The sequence below is a fragment of the Diplotaxodon limnothrissa genome, linkage group LG5, assembly GCF_057381915.1.
Source record: "Diplotaxodon limnothrissa isolate DT_005_m linkage group LG5, D_limnothrissa_male_GT1.1, whole genome shotgun sequence".
NCBI lineage: Eukaryota > Metazoa > Chordata > Actinopteri > Cichliformes > Cichlidae > Diplotaxodon > Diplotaxodon limnothrissa.
Genome location: NC_140600.1, coordinates 23,757,461 through 23,769,123, shown reverse-complemented (window position 1 = coordinate 23,769,123; position 11,663 = coordinate 23,757,461). Strand labels below are relative to the sequence as shown.

Below are 11,663 nucleotides of genomic sequence, written 5' to 3'. Positions count from 1 at the left end.
TCTAGTAAACAGGGAACACTGATTGTGTCACAGGCAGTACAAAATGAACTCTGGCATTGAGGAACGTCTCTTCTGCTCAAAACACTGCCTTCCTCTGTTGCTGTTTGGGTGCTTGCTGTGCGATTGCCCAACCACAGGACACACAAAGCAGGCCAAGGATGCAGGCCTTTAGCTTCGGCAACTTCTCTGGTCTTAAGGACTGGGTTGGTGGTAAAAACTGAACAGTATCTTTTTCAACTTCTAGGAATTTTACTTTTCCTTTGCTGAAGATTTTATCTTGTGCAAATCTATTAAAGGAAACAGTTGGTGTTTACCACTATTTTTCTAATTGATAACTAATTCATTGGAATGTTTTGTCTGTCTCTGCATACTTTGAGACTGCACTTTTTCTGCATCTTCAGAAAAAGGTCAGAGAATTAAATTATTTTTTAAAAGGAGCAACAGCAAAAAAAAAAAAAAACAACTTAAAAAAGGTGCATTTATTGTTTTCTCTTTGTTGCACTTGCCAAAGTACAGCAGCCAGGACCATGATTTCGCATTTTGATGGGTTTCTAATCATTGCTAACAGTTACATGGAAAAAAAAAGCTTTGGCTACAATGACAAATGGGTATGATCCACGTCTTTGTTGGTTCTTAATGTTTTTTCATGGGATTTGTTGACACTGAGAAAACATTTTCCTAAGCAAAGTGTGCAATCTCTTGATTTCTACTGAAAGGCTCCCTCTGGGTATTCAGCTTGTTGTTAGTATAAATAAATTAAAGTTCTTGTGTCATTTCAGTTTCTAATGCAGATGGTCAAAGATTGGAAGGAAAAAAGAAAAGCCCAGATGATCAAAGTCCGCTAGTCCGAGGTTACTGCAGTCCACATGAAAGCAAACCACATACAAGCCTTTATAAGCCTGGCTACCTTTGCACAAGGCCCTGATGTAATGTACAAGTTGTAGAATATGTTGTTTTTAGGATGTAGGCTATTTAAATGGCCTTCCCAGACAGTGGCTCTTTAAAATGAGCCACTCATATGGGTTGAAGTTTGTCCCCCTGGCAATTATTAAACCTGTAAAAAAAACCCAAACATCGCTGTATATCAAAATTATATAGAACATTACTTTCTCAGAATGGCCTACCTGTAAATCTAAACCTTTGCCACCGATTTAATGACATGCAAATTCATCCCTGGCTCTGCGCTGCAGCAATCTTATCACTGCAAAACAATGTCAAACTGCTCAACAGCAACCGACAGCAGGTCAAAATGCTGCCATAACGCATCTTTTAAGATGAAACTGTTTCTGAAGAACAATTAGCGTCCACTCTAAATCGCAGTATGAGAATGATAATGTATTAGAAAAGCAGTATTAATGGAAAAAATTTGACTTTTGCAGACTGTTGCAAACAGGTTACAGGTTACATGGGGGGGTTTTTTTTACGCTCAAAACTGCGGTTTCTTGAATGTGTGTTTTTTGAAGTTTTCATTGGTAAAGTTCCAAGTAAGCTCACAAATAAAGACAGGAAGTCATTCTCTGAAAACCACACCCGCTGGAGGGGAAACTAATTGGCACCGCAATAAGCCACTGAGGTCCACATTTCTATGCTCACATTGTGGAAACGTTCAGCTAGCTAAGGATAGTACAATTCACTTGAGTGCATTTATGCAACGCTTTTCTAGTACTAGAGACCACTCTTTGTCCAGTAGTAGAATTAAATATATTTATTTGAAAAAACAAAAACAAACTATATACACATATACACACACCATATATATATATATATATATATATATATATATATATATATATATATATATATATATATATATATATATATCCATCAGCAGCCTAAGCAGAGAAGCCCAGACCTCCCTCTCCCCGGCCACCTCCTCCAGCTTATCCGGGGCCTCCTCCCAGTGGGACATGCCCGGAACACCAACCCCAGGAGGCGCCCAGGAGGCATCCTTGTCAGATGCCCGAACCACCTCAGCTGGCTCCTTTCGATGTGGAGCAGCAGCTGCTCTACTCTGAGCCCCTCCCGGATGGCTGAACTTCTCACCCTATCTCTAAGGGAGAGGCCAGCCACCCTTCGGAGGAAGCTCATTTCTGCCGCTTGTATCCGCGATCTCGTTCTTTCGGTCACTACCCACAGCTCGTGGCCATAGGTGAGGGTAGGGACGTAGATCGACCGGTAAATTGAGAGCTTCGCTTTTACACTCAGCTCCCTCTTCACCACGACGGACCGGTGCAGCGTCTGCATTACTGCAGCTGCAGCACCAATCCGTCTGTCGATCTCCGGCTCCCTTCTCCCATCACTCGCGAACAAGACCCCGAGATACTTGAACTCCTCCACTTGGGGCAGGAACTCATCCCCGACCCGGAGTGGGCACTCCACCCTTTTCCGGCTGAGAACCATGGCCTCAGAAAAGCAGAGATGACATTCTGAGGCCACCGAAGTGAAAGCCCTCCGCCACTTGGCTGCGCCTAGAAATCCTGTCCATAAAAATTATGAACAGAATCTGTGACAAAGGGCAGTCTTGGCGGAGCCCATCACCCACCGGGAACGAGTCCGACTTATTGCCGGCAATGCGAACCAAGCTCTTGCAACGGTTGTATAGGGATCGAATGGCCCATAGCAACGGGCCAGACACCCCATACTCCCGCAGCACCTCCCACAGGACACCCCGAGGGACACGGTCGAATGCCTTCTCCAAGTCCACAAAACACATGTAGACTGGTTGGGCAAACTCCCATGCACCCTCAAGTATCCTTGAGAGGATAAAGAGCTGGTCCAGTGTTCCGCGACCAGGACGAAAACCGCATTGTTCCTCCTGTATCCGAGGTTCGACTAACGGACGAACTCTCCTTTCCAGCACCCTTGCATAGACTTTCCCAGGGAGGCTGATATATTTATCAAAATCAGACATTAAAGGTTGATTGGCGGAGGTTTATTTTGAGATCTGGTGGCAGCTTCTGTAGTTCAGCTCATCAACCTTTACCCTCTATTGATTATATACCAAGTGCCCACAGTGGGTTTTTTTTTTGGTTCTTTCAGTTTAAATAAAGGTCAGAATTTCAGCACAAAAGTCTTACGAGTTTAGAAAACAGCAACAGTTTAAAGGACTGCAATGCAGGAACCTACAGGATCTTGAATGGACTCCTGATTCTGGTTCAGGGTCGTCACTAGAGCGTATTAACTGGAGGGTAACCAACTATGACATTTGGCTCAAGTCACTTAGTCACTTTGGTGTTGCCTATAAATACATCAATAAATAAATAAAGAAATGCACTTGTACTCACACAGGCTACGCCCAGAGGTTGTAAACTAACAAGCACAGCGATACCCATTTAAAAGAGACCATTACTAAACCTAAACCGGCCCACCCTTACAGGTAACACAACAAATTTAGGCATAAACAAGCTACTTTAAACTACACCCTCGCAGAGAAATTTAGCCACATTTAAAAAAGGTGCAAAAATATCCAAAATGGAATAGACTACAGAGGCAAACCAGGAGAATGACAGAATAGATTTTTTTTCTAGGCAAAGAATTGGACCAGTGAACTCACCAAAGGTTAAGATGACTGTGAGTGCAGAATATTTTTACCACATTTTCATTTCTTTTGTAATTTTCCAGTGGGGTCATGCTTTAGAACAAGCCGATGAGTGATCTGTTTCAAGTTTTAAAGAGAAATTAGGAGTACTTCCTAAAGTCTGACCTGCACATGCTCTGCTGTCGTGCTAACCAGAAGGTTATCTGGTTATCTATCAGCACAATTCAGCATAATGTCGACACTGCTCTGGCTTTATGGTAAAATATGCAACTGTACAGCAAAACTAAGGAGGTTTATGTAAAAAACAAGTAACAACATGGAAGGAGCAGAAATGCTTTAACCAATAAATGGCATCATAGCACTATTACTACACACTTGTACACACTGGGGGCAGATTGCATGCCATAAAAGCACTGCAGCAATTTCCTAATGTTGTAAACCCGCTCAACATTTGGCAATAAAACCCTTTCTGATTCTGATTCATAAAAGAGAGCGACCCCAAATATATACTGGCAGATTTAAATCAGATATGTACTGCACTTTTTAATGTTATTTATTTCCAATTTTACTTTTATGGTAGAAATGACTATATGTGAATATTTAGCTCATATCCACTGCTACACTAGTGGGTATCTACTTTCTTCATGTTGCTGTGTTATTGTCAAATTATCTTACGTGCTAATACTCACTGGATTAAAGTAACACTTGACTCAATGCACAGTGGGGTCCATAGTCTAACAGTCTGTTAGATTTCTTTATTTTTGCTAGTTTATGATGGGAAGATAAAGGCCGATCCGGCGTCTTTCTAAACATCAGCAATGAAAACTGGATATATTTCCTGTGCTTGTGACAGGACTGTGCTGAAATTCTGACCTTGATTTAAACCGAAGAGACTGAAAAAACACAGAGGACAGCAGGCAATTTATAAATAATCAATAGAGGAAAAAGTTCAGTGACCTTCCAAACAACCTTTCACAATCACCACCAAATCTCAAAATAAACCTCCCTCCGCTCATCAACCTTTACTGCCTAATTTGGAAAAAAATAAGTGTAACAAAAGAATACAACAAATGATGCAACAGGACAAAGCCAAAATAGCAATACTCAGGTGGCACAGTAGCACCAGCTATAAAAATGGCTTGAAATGGCTCCAAATTACTTGGCACAACATCCCTGTGGAACAAACATCCTCCTCATCCTCCTCAACTGCATATTGTTTCCTCTCTACTTGTTTGGAATGTGGTGGCGAAAATCAATAGGGGGTCCACTTAAAATTCACATCAACTGTGACATTGTTTCACAGCGAGTGAGAGAAGGCATCTGCGTGTCCACATGCTGTAACTTCCACTGCCCTGGAAGCTGGTGACTATTAATAAACAGAGAAACCTGGATATTTTTCCATATGCTGGCCGGCTGCCAGCTGATCTCAAACTAAAATAGCACCGGAGCAACTTGCGCTCTCGTTGGCATGAAGTCATCAGGACACAGAAAATTAGCAGGAGAGTGAGTTCTGACAAAAGGCAAGAGAGATAAAGTAGGAAGGGTGAAAGAGAGCGAGTTCCCAGACCACCAAAAGAAATCAAGCTGGACCCCTGAGACTTTGAAAAAACTCTTATCTTAGGAAATTCATGCTCTGTGCTCACCACCACATGGGAAGGAAAAAGAAGGGAAGGAGGCTGCAGAGTGGCAGTTAAACCAAGGTGCTTAAATTATGTTGCAATCAAAGGTAAAAAGTTTTTTCCCTATAGCTCCTCTTCTTGGAAACGCTACAGTGCAAAAGCAACCAAATTAACCTGATTTTATCAGACTGGTTTGTGGGAAAGCAACCTGTCAGAGTTTATAAAAAGTGAGGGATGACTAGTGAGGGACACGCAGTATGTTTCAAAAGGTGTGTACATGTGAGCACGTGTGACAGTTGTTTCCTGCCAGTTCTTAAATTTCCACAAGTCAGAACTTGATTTCCATGTAAGAGTACAGTGTGTAGGAGTACTTTCTATTGGCTATTGCCTAACTCGCGACCTAATAACAAAGGCCCAACGGCAATCTGGCAGGCAGGTCTGGCAGGCAGGTCTGGCAGGCTGCTGTACCTGAACAAGCCAGACAGTGTGTGTGGGAGCAAACACACAGTGAGACACATCAGCATTTTCTGCGAAATGAGCTCATACAAACAGGGACAAGAAGTGTCCACTTACTTTAGAGGAGAGAGAAGCTATTATTACATGAAACAGCAAGACCAAAATGTTAACTTTAAGAGTTGAGTGTCGTGTTGTTTTTTCGCAGCCTGGATGCAGCAACTTTGGAAAAAAGAGGGAAAAACAGGGGGTCAGACTGAGAGATGTGAAATCTTTCCTTCAGGGACCGAGTTGCAAAACAAATGTGATGCTTTTTAATGTTCATATTTCTTCACAGCGCCAATAATTTGGTCCAAAACAGAATGAAGAAAATGCAAGAGATCAGATTACTTCACAGAAAGCATTTAAAGCCCTGTCTATAGCTTTGAGCGCTGTTTTGACAATCAAGGGAACAAGCCTCTTACTTACCTTTTAAAGCACTACTAGCAAAGCGTAACAAAAACACTTAAAGATGCAAAATGTGCAGAAGAAGAAAAAACCCCTACAGTCAGAAAAGATCCAGCATCATAATTCTTCTTTTTGAGTGTTTAACAGCACTCCAGCAAGAGTGCTATTCAACATAAGTCAGGCAAGAGTAAAGAGCGGTTAAGAACATGAGAGACGTTAACACAGAAATCAGCCTCATATATTTAGTAAAGGGAGAACCTGCCCTGCTACATTCAAGGGAGTAACACTCTTATCTTTGCTGTTTGAATAAAAACTATTCAACTTGTCTGAAGGCGAGGGCTGAACCACGCATATCAAACCAGGCAATCTCTCATTCAACACATGTGGCTGGAAATATATTCTGTTTCCACATGAAAGCTGAAAAAAAATTCTTGCAAAAAAAAAAAAGCAACAAGTTTTTTTTCATATATCACAGCTAAGTGAAGAAAAATAGATAAATATAGACGTGCACTACAAAGAAGAGCTGCATAGTTACTAAACAAACCTTAGTCTAACAGTCTAACAGTTTTCTAGCCGTTGCTTTTATGAGATCCTGACGATAAAGTGACATGTTGCAGAGTATTTCCCCTGTAGAAGAGAGCGTTCTTTTCCTCTTTTCTTTCTTTCTTTCTTTCTTGCACAGTAAGCTGTTTATTTTACCAGCTTTTCTGTGCACATGAATGCGTTGAAGTGCGACAGAGAGAGAAAGAAAGAGAGTTCTGTGACTTCCTGACCTCTTCATGTAAAACAGTATGTGGTTCGCTGTCAGTGACTAAAACAAAGATATGCCCGCCTGCACGTCTGCACAGTCCCCACAAATTCTTTGAAAAGATTAGTGCGCTTTAGTTTTGCCTCGATAGTCCTGCATAAGGAAGCTGTGGGACACTGGAAAAAGCATGCATTGTAAAAAATATTGTGGTTTATTTGACTAAGCAATCTAGTTTACAATATGAGATGGTAGGAGATGTACTTAAAAAAACCCCAGCAAAGTTTAAAAGGCCGAATGCAGTTCAAATGCAAAAAAAGAAGAAAAAAATACCCAGAAAGAAAAAAATCATCATCATACGCATTAAAAAAAATTCTGGTGGTGTGAAGCCACAGTGGACAGAATTACCTGAAAAGGGCCTCCCCCTCTGCACCTGAACGATCAAACAGGAGAGTGATGGAAAACCATGTGCACCCAAGGTGTCAGGCAGAGGTTTGGACTGCCCTGTCAGTAGAATCGAGAGTCTCCTCTTGTCTGAAAACCCACATACTTGGTTGGTACTGAATTTACTCACCAGAAATCTTCAAAGTTTGACACAGTGGGAGGTTAGAAACCACAAGTTTTGTCTGGTTGGCACAGCTCTGAGTAAAACAGCATCCAGACAACCTTTCTCTGATTTCAATTTGATTTTTGTCTCTCTCTCTTTTTTTTGTTTCAACTTCAAAAGCTAGGAAAATTGAGCACTGATAACACTAAGTCAACCTGAGGTCAGATCAGGAGAGAGGCAAAATTAACATAAGTACGAATAAATCAAAGAAAATGCACCTCCCTCTTTAAAAGAGACAAAAACAAAACAAAACCGAGGCTGTTCTCTAATCCTAAAATGTCCTGCTAATCATAATTTTAATTTGTTCTATTGAAAGGAGTCTCGCATTAGCAGCAGAAATACACCCCCCCACACACATTTTTAAAAAAAAAATCTGAATTGGTGCTCTTACTACACACACAGTGATGCTACCAAATATCGCAATAATCTTGCTTACACACCAAAACATGTCCATAAAGTGATAAACGGTCTGTCAAGGCAAATCAAATAAAACGGGCTGACCTCTAGTATCGCACTGATCAGTGCTGCTGTCTGCTCGCACATAACTGACTGGATGCCACGATTACATGTACGATTTAACTGCAGCTTCCTGATCATGATTGGTCTTTGTACTTGTTGGTTTATTAAGGCTATCCAAAGCAGCTAATGTTCAGACAAGATAATGAACCGAATGACAGCAACACACACGCGCGCGCACGGGGTACAGCACGGTCCACTCACCCTGCTTCTCCTGTTTTGGTTCAGAGTCTTCAGTGTCCGCTAAATGACCAAGAAGTGACAGTGGCAGTGACAGGAGCAGAGACTACTGTGAGTGAGCGTGTGTGTGTGTGTGTGTGTGTGTGTGTGGTCATGTTTTTCCTCAGGAAGTGATGACCAATAGAAAGGGAACTACACACACATTTTCTCCTTCTGACAGAGTCTGGGCTCAGCAAAAGTTCAGACAGCAAACTATCATGTGGTCTGTGTGTGTGTCTGTGTGTGTGGTTTTATTGTCAGTTTTATATGTGTCATTCATTTTTATATATTTTTATGTGCGCATGTCGCTGCTGTATTAAATAGACAGTGCATATTTGTGTATGTGTGGCCATGTGCTTCAAGTTGTTTTCTTGTATACAGTTTTTCTTCTAGTTTCATGTGTCTAAGTGTGTGTATGTGTGTGTGTGTGTGTGTGTGTGTGTGTGTGAGGTGGTAGACATCAGATGCAGATGATTTCCTGTTGCTACACACTGACAGGCAAGCTCATCATGCCTCTTTGGTTGCACTTCTCTCCCTCCGCTCAGTCACTCAGTGTCGATGTGACCATGGTGACGCACTCGCTCCTCATGCAATTTCTAACCCAAGAACATTAACATGAAAATAATAGTTCCCTGATTTGATTTCTTACAAGAAAAGCACCGCTGTTTAACCTCATGAGCTGGGGTCAGATGCTCACTATCTCTTTTGTTGTTGAGATTTAATCTAAACAGATTTCAACAATGTAGCAAACTCCTCAATACAACAGATGTGCTGTATAGTTCAGTCTCTGTATGCACAAATACATGGCACTGATAGATTATTCCAGCTCTTTACAGCACACTGTTTTTCTTGTGTGACTCCAAGTTGGTTTATAGACAGATTCTGTTTGATTTCAGTTTATCTGTTGTCTGTTTCAATTATATATTAAAGAAAGAACTGAAATTTTCATCTCTCATTATGAGAAATTCGACCAAATTCACGTTCCAAAGCCAAGTAATAGAGAAGTGGTTTCTTCTTTCAGCTTCCATCTGCAATTGTACATCATGTGACTCCACAAGAATGCACAAATCGCAACTTAACCTAGAAAAATTATGTCCAAAAAGGCATTTAGCATATCAAAAAAGAGACAAGTGATTGACATACTAAAAAAAATCCAGAGACAGAGTCTCTGTTTGCATATTAACATCAAACAGTCATTGACAGCCTGTCATTTTGGCCCTAAGGGTCAAGTCTGGAGAGGTAGGAGGAGAGTGGTTTAGTTTGAAACTTTCACAGTGAGTGTGCGCAGAGGAAACAACCGGTCCTTCCAACAATATAGTGAATGACCCAAATATTTTCTAAGAACTAAAGTCTTCAGTTCTTATAAAGATTAAAAAACAAAATAAAGCAAAAATACTTTAAAAAAATGTAGAAATGGTTAGATAAGAGTGAATTTTACAAACACTGGGCAGATTTAAAATGCAGCATTTGTGCTTGTAAATATCATTTTTCATGTAAAATAACTTATTTTTTGAGGCCATTCACGTCTTAATCTAACAACTCATACACTACAAGGTGGCTGCCCACACATTCGCCGATATACCACCGGGATTAACAATTCGAACGAGACAGAGAACTGTAGTTTTGACGGTACAAACCTCAGGTACAACTTGAAACTGTCTCTGAGAAACCTCAGGTGTGTGGGGGGAAATTGTCGAAAATGACTCACTGACCATATCATACAACTGTTTTTCCATTTATCAAGAGACTAGGTTTTGTGTCTTTGTACATCATGGTATACGTGTTTCTGTATATATCATACGTGCTGATACTCATATAAGTTGGTTTAACCAATATTAAACAGAGATTTCTTTGTATATATGAAATCAATCATTAGAAAATGATGCTATTCATTGTGAATTTAATGTGAGACTTGTCTTTGTAGCCAAGGTGTTGAGATGTACTAGCTTAAAATAGTTTATGATTCGGCTTGCATTATAGCAAATGCCAGGGTGCAACGATGGCACTGATTTGACCTAAAAAAAAACACCCAAGAACTGCAGTAGGAAATTATCTTCTTTACCTACACATTAGAACACAATGTGGCAGATTTGTCAGAACAACTGTCCCGCTGGGGCACAATATGCAAATTACCTACTTCATATCTGCATATGCGAAAGTGAAAGTGGCATAATACTTAATTTCTGTGTTCATTCTGAGTGTTTACACTGAAAAATGCATAATTAATGCATAATTGTTCTTACGTTCTTGCTGCCAGCTCTCTAAACATTTTGGAGCTGCATTATGTAACTAGCACAAATGTGGCATTAGCTCAGTGAGGGCGGGGTAGTACATGCTTGAACACTAGCTATAAACTATGAACACATGTGCGAAAACCACACATGAGAATGACTGGTCAATACGTGGATTAGTGTCATAGCTGGTTACGACATGAACCTAAATGACCAGTTTGGTATTTCAGAGGATGTGATTTTTGACTGAGATGATCAAACAAGAGCTAGAACTCGCAGACAGTTAGCTTAAGTTAGCATGAAAACAGGAAATGGAGAAGCATCAAGGATGTCTATGTCTAAAAATAAAAACACCTACCAGTACCGCTAAAGCTTACTAAATGAAATGTGTCACTACTTGGAGAAATGTAAATCATAAGCTGTAACAACAATAAATAGACTGTTTTACCAAAAATGTTAAACTACTCTTTTAATTCTTAGCTGCAGACTGATAAGATTAGGTGAAAAAATTATTTATTCCAGTGAGATAATACAGCGGTCCCTCGTTAATCGCGGGAGTTACTTTCTAAAAATAACCTGCAATAGGCAAAATCCACAAAGTCAGCTTTATTTTTTTACAATTATTATAGATGTTTTTAGGTTGTAAAACCCCTCACTACACACTTTATACACTTTTCTCAGACAGGCATGAACATTTTTACATCTTTCTCTCTTGTTTAAACACTCTCAAAGTTCAAACCTTCGTAGAAAAATAACTCCAGTATTATAGAATGAAACCAACTTCAGAGACACTGCTAGTGATCGATGATTTATGTAAATTTGACAAGCTGAATGCATTCTGTACTGGACAGGAGACACGGGACAGAGGAGCTTGATTGACAATGGTCTACAGCCGATCGGGACGCAGAACACAATGCGCTCTATCAAAAAAAAAAAAAAAAAGCATGCAAAATTGCACTAAAAAAAATCCACAAAACGGCGAGGCCGCGAAAGGTGAACTGCGATATTGCAAGGGACCACTGTACTAGTTTACTTCTTTCTCCCCATTTTTAGGCAGTTTGGTTTTTAACGATAATATATCTCACTTGTGCAACAGCAGTCATACAACATCGCCCTGCCAACACCAGATGCATTTGGTTTTGCTCATAGTATCCCTTCCGCTGATCAGTCATCATATCAGCTATCCTTAAAATATTATTCTATTTATTATCCACTCAACAATCATAATGAGTAACCACATTTTGCTTGGCCTGGGTCCCAGTAAAAATATATTTATTTTTATATACCA

At 40.3% G+C, this 11,663-nt stretch overlaps 1 protein-coding gene across 2 annotated transcripts in view; it reads right to left on the bottom strand.

The window, feature by feature from the left end:
• The window catches only part of pparg (peroxisome proliferator-activated receptor gamma), a 41,692-nt gene that overhangs the window by 19,489 nt on the left and 10,540 nt on the right, over nucleotides 1-11,663 (bottom strand). The gene's annotated exons all lie outside the window — the stretch shown is intronic.